The following is a 16,231-nucleotide window of genomic DNA, read 5'->3' on the forward strand; positions in this document are numbered from 1 at the left end:
TTAGTTGTCGGGGGAGAGCTCTGTTACAAAACTTTAATAATTATCCATCCATCCATCCCAGCCAGCGAAACTTTCGCTTCCAGCAAGCCCCCAAATAGTTGTCATTATGCGCTAACCGGAGACGAAAAACAAAAGCGAATCTTACGGATGCGATCCCAGCAATTAAAAACCGCAACAATAACAAGAAAAATTGGTTAAACGCTGCGGTTGACAGAAGCGTTTCTAAAAATCGCAAAAAGCGAGAAGAAAGAGAAGGTTCAAAGAGGCTGATACAAAGATTTAGGCAAACAAATTATATGCGAAGAAAACAAAACTTTGAAAGCAAAAACAAAAGGGTTTTCCAAAAAGCGAAAGTCGCCAAAAGAATGGTAGCGATTCCCTCAAGCGAAGAGTTGACAAAAACCTTTATGAAAAAAATTAGCCAAACTCTGCTTCCTCATTTTTCGCACGTTTTTCTGGGTCACTCGGGGGTGTTTCGATGTCCAATTTCTATTTAAATAATTTATGGCTTACTTAGAAAGAGTTTCTAATGACAGCATATAGTTTTGATTTGTTTTATGGCTCTAAATCTAAATGGTATTCGACATAAATGGCAATACGGGCAGGCTGCTGAGGAATGATTCTTCGGACTTGTAACAATTTGCATAATTAATTGAACAAAAAATGTAAAAACAAAAAAAAAAATTTCATTAAAATGGAAAACGCTGCGTGGATTTTTTCCATTTTATCATTTACTCTTTCTGCCTTTTGGCCACACACACAAAATGTTAATGAACTTTAGCAAATGTAAAGTTTGCCAAAAATAAAGAAAGAAGAGTAGCACAAAATTAAAAAAAAAAAAAAAAACAGAAGAATTGTTTAATGAAAAGAAAGGCAGGAAAAAATCATGTTTGCATGTGCCGAAACCAAAAAAATGGTTATGGGGGAAAAAATACAAGCTGAAGAAGTGCGTGAAAAATTGCAAAATGTAAAGTCAAGGGCCTATGAAAGAACTTTGACCTTGGTCATGAGAGGAAGATTCAGATTATCTGTGAATTTAGACGAATTCGTCATGATTATTATTTTTTATATAAATGGAATCGTTTTTGAGGTGCTGGCATGTCCACAATAGCTTTAAATTTGCATACCAATTTTTATAGATTTTTGCTGTTTAACTTCAGTCACAAGACTGTCGGTTACCAAAAAATAAATATTAACTCATCGAACTGTTTGCCCAATGAGCCATATCGACGCCATATCCCCCAACTGAGTCAGACAACTAAGCTACGTCATTCGATGACGGAACTTCAACCCATCCAACGCACCTGCATTATATCACCCAATTACATATATTTCCCATTGAATTAGCTACCAACAATAAAGCCCCTAAAAATAATTGTAATTATTTATCGAACCAATCTTCCCTTACAAACAAAAAATATCTGCTACTACAGGCTTAATTAATCAAATTAGGTAAGAAAATATCCGAGTATCGCATTTTTGTAGCGGAGTATGCTGTCAAGCGATTAATCTTCGCCTAGCAAGTGTAACATGAGTGGAGTGTTTGGTATTTATGGGTATTTGAATATTCAAAAACTCGTTGCTTATCGAGTGCTAATCGAATCAACTTGGTGTCGGAGTTAAAGTTCAATCTTGGTATATTTTCGTGTATTTATTTGCCAAATGGTTCGACTATTAAGAAAAACGATTCTAAATACGATTTCATAATTTACTGTTATTTATTTCCTCTCTTACCCAGATCTTTAATTTTATTTCACATTAGCACCCGCTGGGAAATGATCTGTTCGGGTCTGGGAGTTGGTTTTAATTGTAATTTTCAGGGGGTCCTCAAAATCCACGGGTATTCTGAACCAGCAAGTTTGTGTGAAAGGTTGCTGATACGGTATTCTTATAATGAGTCTTGCCAATTTTAGATTGAGAGTTCAAATAAGTGAAAGAGGAGATCTTGTGGAAAGGTAATTTCATAATGAATTCTTTTCGGGGAGTTACTGCAATGCGATGTTGGTGGCGGCGTAATTTCATGTGCTCATATTTAGTGATTTCTGATTTAACTTTATTTTTAAGTCACTCTGTAGCTGGACATGTTCTTACACAATCAAGTGAGCCTAATTAAATTCATTTAATGACTTCCTTTAGTCCACATTTCCCCATCTATTAATCGATCTGGTAGTTTCAATGTTCAATTACATTCTTTGGTCTTTCGTAAATACTCCACTGCATTGGCGTGCTAAAATATCATTTAGATCTCGGTACTTGACAATTTCAGTTCGACTTCTGCGGCATCTTTGGTTCTTGCCTCTTTTAATTCACCTGGTCTTTCATCAAAGCTGTCTCGAGCATTTCCGTGCCACAAAACATGCCAAAGTGTCGTCTTTAATTAGAAGTGAAACCGAAGAAAATAGATGAGTGGAAAATGGAAGACAAAGCAGCTAAAGAAGAAGCCGCCATCCAATGTCAAGTTCTTTGGAAAATCGCGCAGTGGCATAACTGCAGTTTTCCTATAATAACTTCCGCAATGCGAGAGGCTCCCAGAGCGCCACCTACAGTTGATAATTATAAATGGCCTTTTTGCCGGTCTAAAGATTTTCCCACAGAACCCATGAAAATCCTGTAACAAATTGCTCGCATTTAGCGAACAAAATGCTGCCTTCTTTGGGATCCCCCCCTTCTTGCTTTTTCACATTTTTCTCTGCCCTTTTTTTTTGTTGCGGTGGGAAAAATCTGAGCTTCGCGATATGGCGGGTACCTAAATAATTGAAATTAATATTTTCTGTTGAATTTTTATGCTTTTCAACAAAGTTCTTTAAAATGGAAACAGTTTATCGCGTTTTGCTTTTTGTTTCGCACCGCCGTCGGTCTTCTTTTGACGTTCCAAATTGACGGGAGCCAAGAGGGGTTAAAAAATGCGTAGATTGGTAGCCCGCAGAATTTTATCCCATCGGTCTCCAGTCTGCGGTCGCTTTAGCTGGTTCCTCTACTTCTTTTGATCCTCATCGCAATTTTCTGAAGTGGTGATAAGAAAAAATTGGATTTCCCAACTAGCGAGCTCCGCATATTTCATTTTAATTATTTTATTAAAGTCTCTCGGGCGAAATGTGCAATTATTTAAAGTGTGTTCGATGCTGAAATGACGGATTGACGGCTGGCCTAAGGTGGTTATTATGATCTAATGCCATTTAATGATCACTATCCACTGCAATCCGTTTGCATAATCATAATCTCCACCAGCTGACTGACGACTCTGCTTGACTGGTGTGTGTGTGTGTGTGCCAAAAATAAACTTCAAGTTTGCCTTGGATTCTTATGCGTATCTTTGCCATCTTTACGTATATTTTACCTGTGCCCTCCATCTCGTCACATCTGGTTTTCAAAATTGTTTTGTCATAAGAGCAGCACCAACTACAACAAGGGTTAAGAGGAATGCAGAGTGGCAACAGCTGCTCGGGCTGTAACCAGTTAGAACGGCGGTGGTATACGGCTTATTATGCGTAAAATGGATAAGGGTGATGCGAGGACGAAGGATATGGTCGACTGAACGTGTTCCTAATTTTTAAGTCTTCATTAGGCAGGAAAAATTTCAAAGGCTTTCCAAATAACTTAACTGACTCATAATAAAAGATTCAAGAAAACTACCAAAATTATTTTAATAATAGTAAATGGTGCTAGTCCCTTAACAAACGAATCACAAGTTTTCGAAATTAAGAATTTTATTCTACCGATGCTTAAAAGCTCATGTTAATAAATGGTATAAAACTTCAAAATATTTATATGTCGCATTAACTGATAATGGTAACCCTTAATATCGATAATTTCTCTCTATTTTATTGTCACAGATAAATACAAATATTTATAATTATTTTTACTTTCAAACTTTCTTTGTAGTCCTTACTACCCATATACCCCTCAAATGCCATAGCCATCTGGTTGTAGGGCACGTTAAGAAATGCGCAAGCCATTTCTTTATTAAATAAAGACCAACAGCATGTGCAAGATGGCCAAGAAGAAGAAGCAGTCAGAAGCCGCTGCTCAAGACCCGGTCCAAGCCCCTCATTCTCCTTCTCCTTAACCCCTAGTCACCCCTCCACCGCCCTTTTCACACCTTGCTGCCGTTTTGCATTTAATGTGTCATGGTACGATGCAGTTGCTGCTGCTGTTGCATATGTTGCTGCTGTTGCATATGTTGCAGTTGCAACTTGCAGCTTATGCTGCTGTTGTCGTTATGTGGCAAGCGCCAAGTGTTGCAAACAATGAGAGAGAGAGAATGGGAGAGAGCGAGCTGGAAAAACTACTCCGATGCAGCGGAGGAAAATGTGTCTTGCCAAGAAAAATGTGCGCTTAAATTGCAGCTGAGGAGGTGGAGGTGGGTTGGCTGGTAGGATGGGAAGGGGGGCAGGTGGCAGAGGGAAATGAAGTGTGTGCCGTTGCATAAATATCGAGCTAAAGTGCCACAAACGAGGGCGCGGTGCAGGGGCAGTCACCGACTGAGGTCGAATCGCAGCTGCCACACACGAAGAACATTTTACAGTAGAACATGGCTATAACTTATTATTCACCATGCTCTTAGTAAGCAAATAGTGAGTCACTAGTCAGTATTACTTTAGTGAAACATTAAAATGTCAAATCAAAAATGGAATTCAGTTTTCAAAACAAAAAACTAACCCTTCAATTGAAGTCGTAACATAATATGTGTTGTTAACTTTTATAGTAGGTTGCGTTAGAGGAGCTCTACTGTGGCTCACACACATAGCACACATTAAAAGCCGGCGGCGACTCTTTTCGAGAAGCTCGCGGCAAACTTGACTTAAACGCATTTTTTGTTGTTGTTATTGCTGTTGCTTGCATTGTGGTTGTTGTTGTTCCCCATTTCGCAGCAAAGGCCTCCAGGTGCGTAGAAAAAGGAAAGAAATTGGAAAAGGGGGCACGGAAATTGCGGCAAGAACGTTATGAATTATTTGATAGTTGGGTATATATCAGATTTGTACACGGATATATGCTTGCTCACGAACAGATGTGGAAAACAACTTATGCACAACAGGCTTAGAGAAAATAATGGAAAAGGTAATGTCGTGGAAGGCTCTATTTACGATTACGTTAAATACAACACAGAAAATATACAACTTACGCTTTTCGAATAAAAAATAAAAATATACTTTGTAGAAATGCTTATAGTTTGGCGAGCTTTGCTATCCAATCAGTTCCCTATAGTAGTTCCAAGAAACTAACTTTGCTTTTCCACAGAGCTCCACCATATCCGAAAAGATAATTTCCCAGGAATTTTACGATCAGCAGTCTAACGAAAAAATGCATCTCCCCATAAATTAGTTGTACTCTTAGCTCGGCTTTATTACGCTTTTTTTGTTGCTGTTGATCTTTATGAGTATAACCCAATAAATCTTTTTGCAGTTAAAAAGTAATTTAAATAAGTCTAAGAACCAAAAGTCAAATAAAGCCTGAAAAAAGATAATTAAAATAATACCAAGAAATTACGGAAGCAACTAATTGGCTTCAGTGGAGACTGCTGGGCTTCGTTTTTATTATATTTTCTGCTTTAATTTTCAAGTGTGACATTTGTGGAGCTGTGCGGTGCTTGTGGTGCTTATATAACCCGGAAAGTCTGGCGGTTTTTATGAGATAGCCCAGCCGGCTTAGATGATGATGATGAGTTGGTACTTTTAATAACCCCGACTTGGAAATGCTTTGAATATGTCAGGAACCGTAGCGGCGGCCAGAACTTTTGATCTTCGCGTGGAGTGGAGTTAATTTGAGTGTTTTGTGTTTTGGCATTTCAGATATGTACGTATGCTGGAAATGCAATCGGCACAATTAAATGTTTTGCACAGCCCCGAAGAAGAATGGCAACATGGGTTAATTACTTATACCCCAGAGAAAGGCACGCTCCGCTGCACATTTTAAGTGGAAGCCCAAGCACAAAAGGTTCAAAACTATTAAAAGTGTTTCTGTTCTCTGGTTCTGTTGCTGTTTCTGTTTCGGTTTCTGTCCCTGTTTCAGTATCTTTTTCTTTATCCATATCTCTATCTTTCTCTGCGTTTCCTCTGCGAGGAGGAGTGCACTCGATTGTGGCATGAACCGAACAACCTACCACCTGCCGGAGTTCTGGGCCCCCGACTTTTTGTCTGGGGTGCGATCTTTATCGGGGCAGGGCCCGTCACCTGAAGCTCGACTCTGAGGATTTCCAAGCGAGTGAGCAGAAGATTTTGAAAAGTAACGAATTAGAAGTTGGAGACTCTGCATTGTTTTCTTATCAATTAAAGCGTGACCTTTGTTGTGGTTTTATTTGAATCACTTGGGGAATTAGTTCGGCCAGAGAGTCGAGAGTGGGACGCCTTTATGGTCTAATTAGTTGGAGAAATCTTCTGGGTTCTCAGAGTCGATGACAGACCTTTTCGGGTATTCGGTGATCACTGCCAATAAATTGTGCCTTATCGCTGAAAAGGTTGTGATAATAATTATGACACCATAACAATATCAATTAGGTAATGAAGCGGAAAATATCTATGAGCTTCGGCACGGGATTGAAGAAGCAACAACCTCTAATTGAGTCAGAAATCATTTTTAGATCCCCCAGTAAATAATATTGTGGACAACAATTGAATTTACAACCGTTGGATTCCTCTTTTATTGGCATCCCGCACAAAGATACTGCGTCGACAGGTGTCCGAAATATTTGTATACCTTTCGATTTATTCAAGTGTCTTTGAATTCGTTTCTTGTCTGGCAATAAAAGCAAAGTTGTCATTAACAAGAGGGGGAAGTGAGCAGCGCAATCGCAATGGAAATACCCAGCTTGTAAAAGTATCTGACGGATACCAAAAGTGTCAGTCAGACCAGACAAGTGTTACATGCGACGGCGAAACGTCCACGAAAAGAATAATAACAAGTGGAAAAGTACACAAACAGATCGGATGGAAATACAATATGGTTAAAAGGGAAACCACGCTAAAAATAGAGTGTTTCAATTCAAGTGAAAATGTGAATGAATAAAATCTACCAGCGTATGACAGATTTCGTTTCAATACCTCTTCTTACCTCTAAGGTCAAGTGAAGTCAAATAATATCATTGATTTATTTAATTTAATAGTATAATAAAACATAAAACATGTCCATGTATATGTATAAAATGAACAGATTAATATTACACTTTTTCATTCCCACAGAATCATCAGCCTAATGGATCCCACCTGAGTTATATTTATTATACTCCCCGCTCCACATGCTCCGCATATCTCAACATCACATCGAAATATATATCGGAGGGCATATCGTGTCCATACCTTTGATGTGATACCGATTCCGTTACGGATCCGTTTTCTGGACTCTTTAAAAATGCCAGACACAAAATGCCCCAGAAAAGAAATGCAGAAGTTGTATAAGAAGCGACCAAAAGACAAAAAATAACTTCAAGTAAACTTTATAAAACGATCTCAATTGGTTCGCTTTTTGGAGCTTTGGTATTTTCCCCCTTTTCGTCCGCCCCTTTTGCCAAATTCTCTTTAATGCGAAATTCGCAATTTTCGTTGACATTTGCAAATTCTTGTCACAAAAAGCGAAAAATTTGTTTCAGGCGAATTTCAACTATTCAGCTGCGACCTCTTTTTCGCATTAAATGTTGGATTTTATGGCCGGATTGCTGGAGTTGCATTTAAAAGGAGGCATGCCCCCTCCGCACTCACAAGTCGCTGCTTTTCATGCAAAAAATAGAATGAAAGCTGGCCAGCGATGACAGACAGCCAAGTAGGTGAGTTTGAGTTGAGTGTTTATGGTGCATTTGACAAAGCAAATTTGCTGGCAAATCGCATCAAATATTTATGTTAATGCCCCCTCACATTCCCCTTCCCACCGATTTAAATGAAAGTAGTTCAATTCACTGGCAGAAATGTTTGTCCATGGCATACAAATTGTCTCCGTGCTCTTTGTTAAAGAACTTTTACTGGTCGGTGAAGGAAATGTGTCACAAATGAGCAGGAAAAGAAAAGGCGAGATGGTGCAAATGGGGAACGGAGAAGGCCAAGAGATCACCGGAGAATTTCCAGCCTCACTCAAAGGGACACTGAAAAATTAGGCCTAGCTTTGACAATAATACATTTTAAACCAATTTTTGAATATAATTGCTAGTTATTATATCCCAAAATAATTCTTGTAACAAAGGATTAACTACATATTTAAGTAGCATTAAATGGCATAAATAAATGAATTGAGTTCTTAAAAGAGTTAACTGTCAAATTATATATTGGGTTTTCGTCTTTTTAAAAATAATTCGTTAATATTTTTCTCCGTGCACGGCTGGCTAAGTGTGAAAGGTTGTGTTTGTCATCATCACGCTCGCTAACAAAGTAAATTGGAGTAGAAACAAAGTTAGTGGGTTGCCCACTGATGGGGAAAAGGGGAAGTAGATTTTCCGTCAAGGGAAATCGATTTCGCCAACAATGGAATAGTGGGGAATAAGCCCACTGATCCATAGAAGAGTTCAATTGCAGCGTAATTAGTGAGAGAAAATGCAATTTGGGCAAAGTCAGATACGATTTGAATGTAAAAGCGTAAATGTTTGAAAAAAAAACGAGAAAAATGAGAAAAATATATAATTCTTAAGGCTTCACCAATAATTTAAACCCTAAATTAGTAACTCTTAGGTAAAAAAAATTTGGAAATCTAGAGCTTAGGTGTTTCCTGGCGTTTGAAATTTGTTTACTTAAAGCAATCATACTAAGGAAAATACTGTGTAAAAATGAATTTGGCACTTCTGCTGTTTTCTTTTTGCAAAAAACTTCTACTTTCTTTAAATACATTTACTCTTCGTTCTTTCTACGCTCGTTTCACTTTGCATTTTTTCACTGAACACCGTTCATTCACCAGAGATCAAATGATAAAGAACTTCCTGATTATTTCCACTTGAACATCGATCTTTCACTGATGGAATTTCCCAGTAAGATTCCAACTCTGTTTCTTGACTACCCATCGCTTACCTGCCTTTCTCTCTAACCGCTGATCCGCTTTGAGCACTTTCGTTTTTGCATGGATTCCACAGACACATTTAAGAATTTTCGTTAAAAAATATTTAAACAGTTTGCTTTCTGTTTGCACTCGAAGGTTGCTTTTATATCTTTATATATGGGCCATATTTTGTCTGAAAATTGGCTTACGTCTCGTTTTGTCTTGTCATTTAACAGTAACAGTTATCAGCTTTTGGCAAAACTGAAATAATTTGTTATGTTAATTCCTTGTATTATTATGTGCGTTTGAGGAAAATTTCACTTTGCGGCGCTTGTTGCCAAACTGGCAATCATAAACAATCACGGACAATTTGCATTGCCTGCAATTAATTGTTGCGCTCGAATGCGCGCTCAAAAGTGAAACGGAAATGCCCGAAAATGGAAATCAGAAATCAAATATACGAAATGTAAACAGTTTGCGAATTGCAATTCAATTAACGTTCGATTTCGACTCGAGCGTTACGTTACATTAATTATGGCGCAACGTGAATGAACTTGGCCAAAAAACAAACTGCACACCAGTTACATATAATCCGCGCGAACAGAACGAAACTCTCTCACTTCACGGTCAGCTAACGAAACTTGACGAAGGCGTGGAATCGGATCGCGTTAAGTGTATCTTTATCTTACGGACACCCTCTGGAAAACGTAGTGCTCGCGACGATCGCTGAAAGCGAACTGATCGCGCACTCGAGCTTGAGACCTCTGCGCAGCGACAGCTCTGTGTTGCCGTTCGGTCGACTTCGGAGGTTTGGGTCCGCGAAGAAAGCCGAAGAGAGTCGCCAAGCGACCAGCTGATCGGATAACTGCAGCTCAGTCTGCGCCGCTCTCTTCTTGCAATTCTTCTGGCTGTGAGGCGGGGGATTTTTAATTGTCTGGGCGTCGAGCGATCGTATCGTTGGTTTAACTTCATTATGATCAGCATGTGGCTGAGCCTTCCTCTGCTGTTTACAAGCCGATGACAAATTTGTGATAAGAATTTTTGGAAAGAATCTGATTTAATTAATTTGAATGAGAAACGCCAAGTGTAATATGATACACAGAAAATTAATATCAACTCTTGATAGCTTTATCACTGCCTAAAATTGTATTTGATCGTCCGTATATATGTACTTATTAAACGGCTTAAGGGAGGTTTTTAATTTAAACCATGCTTTAAATAATTTATTTTTTTATTTGTATTGATGGCAATTTATTTATTTGTTGCTTTGCATAGGAGAATTAATTCTGTATCCCTCGTTTCTTTTTAAATTGTCGAACGACAGGCGGTGCTTCAAAGCGTTATTTATGGGTGGAAAAATTGCTGAAAGAATCAGAGAAAATATTTGCTCCTCTATGCAATACTTAAATTAATATACGACTTTAATATATTTGCGTATTTCTTTGTTAAAGAAACGATTGAACCAATTGTTTTGTTTTCTATCTTATAAGTTCCCAAGAAACGGAAATGGGTGGGTCAAGAACAGAGAATTCGAGATTTGTGTATGGTCTATTTGCCGGATTTATGGAGCAACAACCCCATGCACCTAGATAGATAATATTCCGATAAGTAAAAAATGAGCTCTTATTATTTTTTTATGTTCACATCACATGAAAACCGTGGGAATTATTATCCCTGAATCATTTTTTTGACCTTGAGAAGTAAGAAATCCAAAAATCTTTTATTACAAATATATTCCCCAAAAGCTCACGTAACTCGGTCGAAAATAAATTGATTAACTGGCGAAAACTTTTCCACGCTTTTTGAAGCCCTATTGTATTTTTCGCTTTCAGTTGGCTAGTCCCACAAATTCTGGCAATTATCAATCCTTATTGCTAGGTATAACACACGTTTTTTTTACCCACCCCATGCTCCCCACATTTTATTGCCCAAATCGAGTCATACAATTGCCAAAAACATTTAAATCCAATCGAAGTTCGTGTGGTTTTTATTTTTTTCCGACCACGAAATTCTAGATATTGTTTAAATTGGCTGACCCGACGTACTTTAAGTGCCAAAAAGAATAGCAGAATGGAAATAAAAAACAGCACCAATTGCCTTTTGAGGTGTTTCATGTTGTTTCGGACACGCTCCACGCTCTCTTTGGCAGTGGTAATTTTTAATTTGATGATTAATCGATAACCGTCGGCGACTTCGGGCCATTGTACTGGCCCGAAGAAACTGGGGAACAACAATCAAAGCGATCCAACCAGCCCAAAACTCGTGGTGATTGCATGTGATTAGAATTTTTAATAAGCCATCTCCGGAGCATCGAGCTCAGGCTCAACATTTTCTTCGAGAGTCCCACTGCCCACACAAAATTCTCGGATAAAGATCTCTTTGAGCATTTGGGATCACTCGATGTGGTTAATGATCATGAAGATGACGCACGGTTGGGGTTCGAATATTTTCACCCGCTATAGGAAACGGGAAAAACTGAAAGTGCGTTGAAAACTTTCACTTGGGTTCCTACAGAATATTGCATAATAGCACCACGACCTTTGGCTAATCATCGAACGCAGTGAAAAACTTTCTTTCCCACCATGAGAAAATATGAAGAGTTTCTCGCCTAGAGAATTCTAGCATTCCCAATTGTCATTTATCATTTCAAACATTTTTTTCTTTATTTTTGAGCTATGTTTTTCATTTGATTTCGTGATTGACGCCTAAAATGGAAACCAAATGTGGCCCCACCCGAAATTGTTACTTTTCTATTCGTGTTTTATTACTTCGACTAATGAATCAAGTGTGTGAAAATGCAAAACAGCTGCAAAAAATCGTTTTCTATCCCGCAAGACCTTGCGCTCAATTTTCTGCGACCCTTCAATCAAAGAACAAAATCTGGCGCCAGGGCATCGCCGGCAAAACAAATCAATCAAATATGGCAAACATTGTAAAATATGTCGCATGGCCTTCTCCTGCATCACCCCATCAATTTTTTTCCTCTCAGAAGCTGCGGCGCCAATATATAGCGAATAAAATGCAAATTGCGTCAAAAAGCTTTGGCGGCACAACTTGAAAAGGCAAAAATCATTGTGACATGCGACATCAAGGGAGGAGCTGTCCTTCCTCATAAATTTGCATCCGCTGGGGGTTGACCAAATATCTTGTGAAACTTGTCAAAGTTTATTATCTAAATTTGAATGCAAGAGTGCCGATTACAACAGACTTATAGCATTTGCTAATTTTTAAATTTAATAAAAAAGGGTGTGAATTTGCAACACTTGGTATTGGTAAAGCAACATTTAAATAATGTGTAAATGGTAAGTGTAAGTTTGCTTTAATTTCAATTGAATTTTTTTCCAAGTTTTTACTAGGTAAAAAGTCATAAGCTGCAACTGTTTACTGTTAAAATAAATAGTAGTTACGTATTTTTGCTGTATAGAATATCAACCAATGATCGAGATGAATTGTTATTACAAATGGTCGGACATTGATAAAATATTGTTCTCAATGTGATACCATTCGCACTCCGATTTCATTCTCAGATCTTAAGCTGCAAAAACTAAGTGGAACAAGACTGAAAAACTAGCTGGAAAAATAAACAGTTTCACAATGAGCACATTAACCCCATAAGGCCACCGACTAACAATGCTGCACTTGACAGTTGCATTTGAATTTATGGTTTTGATATTTAAATAAAACAAACCCAAATACGGAATTCCCAACACAGACAATCTCTTGACCGCGGCGAAAACTTTATATATTCGAGCTCATTAAGAGTGCGGACTTTTTTGGGGGGAGTTATGCGTCGGGTTAGCCATCTAATGGCGGAACCTTAATGGATTAGATGCAAGTCATTCGATTTCCATGATAATCTTCTATTTTTCATTCAAAAACCATAAACAACTCGCAAACGATCCATAAACATCAATTGAAAAACACTAAAAATCGTTGTACCATAAAAATCCGCAAGGTCTACGAGGAACCCAGCACGCAAAAAGAGACATTAAAGTCATAGATATATTAATAAATTTTTGCGGACAAAGGCTGGCATAAATTTCAATCAGTTGGTCCAGCTGGTAAAGGAACTAAAACCACCATTACAAATAATTAAATTCAATTTTTTCCGACAGCTGAAATGGCCCAAAGGAATAAACACAATAAAAACAATATCGACAAACATAATAAACAATAAACATAAATTAGTGCGGCAATAATTGTAATCTAAAAAAAAAGGGTGCTTAAAGTTTGTTGTGCTTATAATAAAATGGGTACTCTAAGGTCTATCTTGTTGCAATGCAAGGTAGTTAAGAAAAACATAATAATTTCCTGCGGATGGTTATATCTGTTTTCATAGAAATTAAGACAAAGCTTTGAATCTTGAGGCAACACTGGTTTTCATATTTTTCCGACTAACCTTTGCCATTGTCATGTTTTTTTAGTTTTAAATTTACCCGATCGAATAATATAAAGAGCTAATAAGTTTTTCATACATTTTTCGAGTGGTTCCCCTATTGGAGTTGACCTTTATTAAGCCGACAGCAAGTTGACCAAGTTCACATGGCTGTGATTCTGGCCTGGCTATCATGTATTAGAAAGTAAACACAACTGGATTTGGAATGGGATTTTGGACGAAAAAGAGGGCGTGGCAATTGCTAGGACACACCTAAAAAACATCTGTAGATTAAAGTTGCTTTGGGCCCTCAGTATTGGGCTGGGTATTATTTCGGCAAAAGGGGACCATTTTGGCCAACAAGTGGCATTTGTTTTGCTCTTTTTTGATTGTATTTTTGTTTTTAATTAATTTGACTTGTCGGCGTGGGTTTTTATGCTCCCCTTTGGCTGGTTATTTATTTTCTTTAATTAGTCTGATCGTGTTTTTTAGATTTGATTTGATGCATTTGACATTTTGCCAGCGCAGAGATTGCGCAATTGACGCAGTTCGCCAATTTACGAATATCGTGTAAAAAAATCTGGTCAGAAACAACACTATTTTAAATCAGCAAACATATTAAACAATTTTTTAAGCCAGAAAAAACGTGTTTTTTTTTTGTATCACAATTATGTTAATCAAATATTAATCAATCAAAGGAAAGCAACAATTACTTTATTAATAAAATTCCTCCAGTATTAACCGCACAAATTGAACCAATATCATCGCTTAAATTATTAATAAAAATAGCGCTGGACATATTTTGCGTATGGCCGTATTTGTGCATAATTTAAAGTGCCAAGCGTGCATAAATAAATGTAATAAAACAATAGCGAACAATGGAACACTGTTTTGCGTTTGGTATCTGAGGTCGATTAAACAATTGCCAACCGATTTCAAATTAATTATCAAGTTCTGAAATATCTTGGGTTGGGTTTACCAACGACTGATTCGCATCGTTACTGAGAATTTCTTTTTGTCTACCTCTCTTTTCAATTATCTAAATTAAAAAATTCCTCCGCCATGTTTCGCTCACTTCATTTATTTTATATTATTGTGCAGTTTTTTATAGTTGTTTGCCAATTTGTAACACTCCAGACACACATTTCATGGCAGCTGATTGCTTTTGCCGTTTCACTTTGGCAAGGTCGCTAGCGATGCAAAGATACAGATACTTCGCGCACTCACCAGATACATATACAGATACTCATGCTCTGGGAACTCTGTTGACAAATGAGCTTGTAAGTCGCAAGTTGTACCGATAGCTCAGGCATTTTATCAATGGATCGTTATCGTTCATAGGTTCAGTTGGCCGTTTTGTGACCTTGAGGGGAGATTTGTCATCAGCTTTTGTGTTGAAGTTTAATTGACATTCAGTCAGGGTTAATGTCAAAATTGAAATCTATAGATTGGCTGTGAATGCGTTTTTTTATGATTCGTAGAGATTTATGGCAATTATCGAAGTAAAGGGAGTTTAAGAAGTAAAGCTTGTGGCGAAGTAGTGCGTTTAATTGAACAATATTGCAAATGATAGGGAATACTGTTAACAGGAAATTTATGATGGAAAAAATTAAGTCATCGATAATTGAAAAATAAAATATGTCAAGGCATTTTCTTATGGCTCATTTTACCTTGGTAATCTTAAATTTCCCAATTGAAAAAGCAATACATATATCCTATTTTCTCATCATTGAGTTTCCCCCATCCATCTATCCAAAAATGCAAATGCGAAAAGATAAATTTTATATTTACTTGTCACTCAACGGGGATCGTGATTAAAGGTGCGAAAAGGTGACGTTTCCCCCACTGATACTCGAGGTAATAAAATCCGAAATTTGCATTTAAATCAAAACCGAAGTGAAGCCACACACAGCGCCTAACCAAGAGGGTCCCAACCTTTGGGCATCGACAATTTGGAGGCTCATAAATTATAGTTTTGCCTAATTTCTAAGCGACAACAGTGCACTCACTCACTTGCACATACAATCGCATAAATCAAATTTACCATAAAAACTATATAATTCACTAAAATGTGAAGTGCCGCGTATCCTGCTTAGGTGGTAAAAACGGTAAGGAAAATAAAAAAATTGGTAGCCCTCTTGGAGGTCTCTTCACGTCACTCAATAGAAAAGAAGCTGACAGGAAAAAAATAGTCTGAATAACAAAAAACTTTCTTAAATGCTATAAAAAAGTATATTATTTATTATTATTTGGGTGACTTAAACAAGTTTAAATCATGAAAATAATGTCTTATAAAGACAATTCAGTATAAGGAGGCCGCTTTTGGTTTTTCTTTAGTAAGTAGTATTTTTTCAAGTGCATAAGTTGAAGGTGGTTGAAGGTATTGCAGAAACATTTTCTCTGAAACTTTGGCGGGTCACGATTTATCATCATTTGACAAAAAGGGAACAGAGCGAGAGAGCCTTAGATAGAGCGGTAAACGATATTTTTGGTTTGCCAGTTTTCCTTGTTTTCCAGTATTTTTCCATTTTCCTATTGTTAGCTGCTACTCGCGGCGGTCTTTCAAACGGAGTGCAAAGGGAATTCAAAGCCAGGGAAACTTCTCTTGTAGCTGCTGACACTTAACGTGTCATTCGAACATTTTATTAGACTTGACAATGAACTTTTGAACTAAAAGGGGCGCGGGTCAAACCCAAACATTTACATGGCGGGTGGCTAAGCCAAAAAAAAAAAAAAACACGGCTAATGGAAAAAACGCAACAAGACACAAAGTCAAGCCTCAACTTTCACATTAACAATTTGACTGAAGAACAGAAGCTGCCGAAATTGTGGGAAAACCGAAGTAGCGAAGTTTGTTGGGGTAAAATATACGTGCAATAACTATATTCACTAACTAAAATGTTTAAC

The 16,231-nt window shown here is 37.6% G+C and overlaps 1 protein-coding gene across 3 annotated transcripts in view; it reads right to left on the reverse strand.

Moving 5' to 3' along the window:
* The window catches only part of LOC6605664 (serine-rich adhesin for platelets), a 110,083-nt gene that overhangs the window by 4,812 nt on the left and 89,040 nt on the right, over positions 1 to 16,231 (reverse strand). The window contains exon 1 of one of the 3 annotated variants that reach the window (XM_032719235.1): positions 8,982 to 9,104. The exons of the other annotated variants lie outside the window; for them this stretch is intronic. The gene's annotated coding sequence lies outside the window, so the exon portion shown is untranslated. Of the gene's footprint in view, positions 1 to 8,981; positions 9,105 to 16,231 lie in introns of those variants that run through there. 3 annotated transcript variants of the gene reach the window in all.

This window comes from Drosophila sechellia, chromosome 3L, assembly GCF_004382195.2.
Source record: "Drosophila sechellia strain sech25 chromosome 3L, ASM438219v1, whole genome shotgun sequence".
Classification (NCBI taxonomy): domain Eukaryota; kingdom Metazoa; phylum Arthropoda; class Insecta; order Diptera; family Drosophilidae; genus Drosophila; species Drosophila sechellia.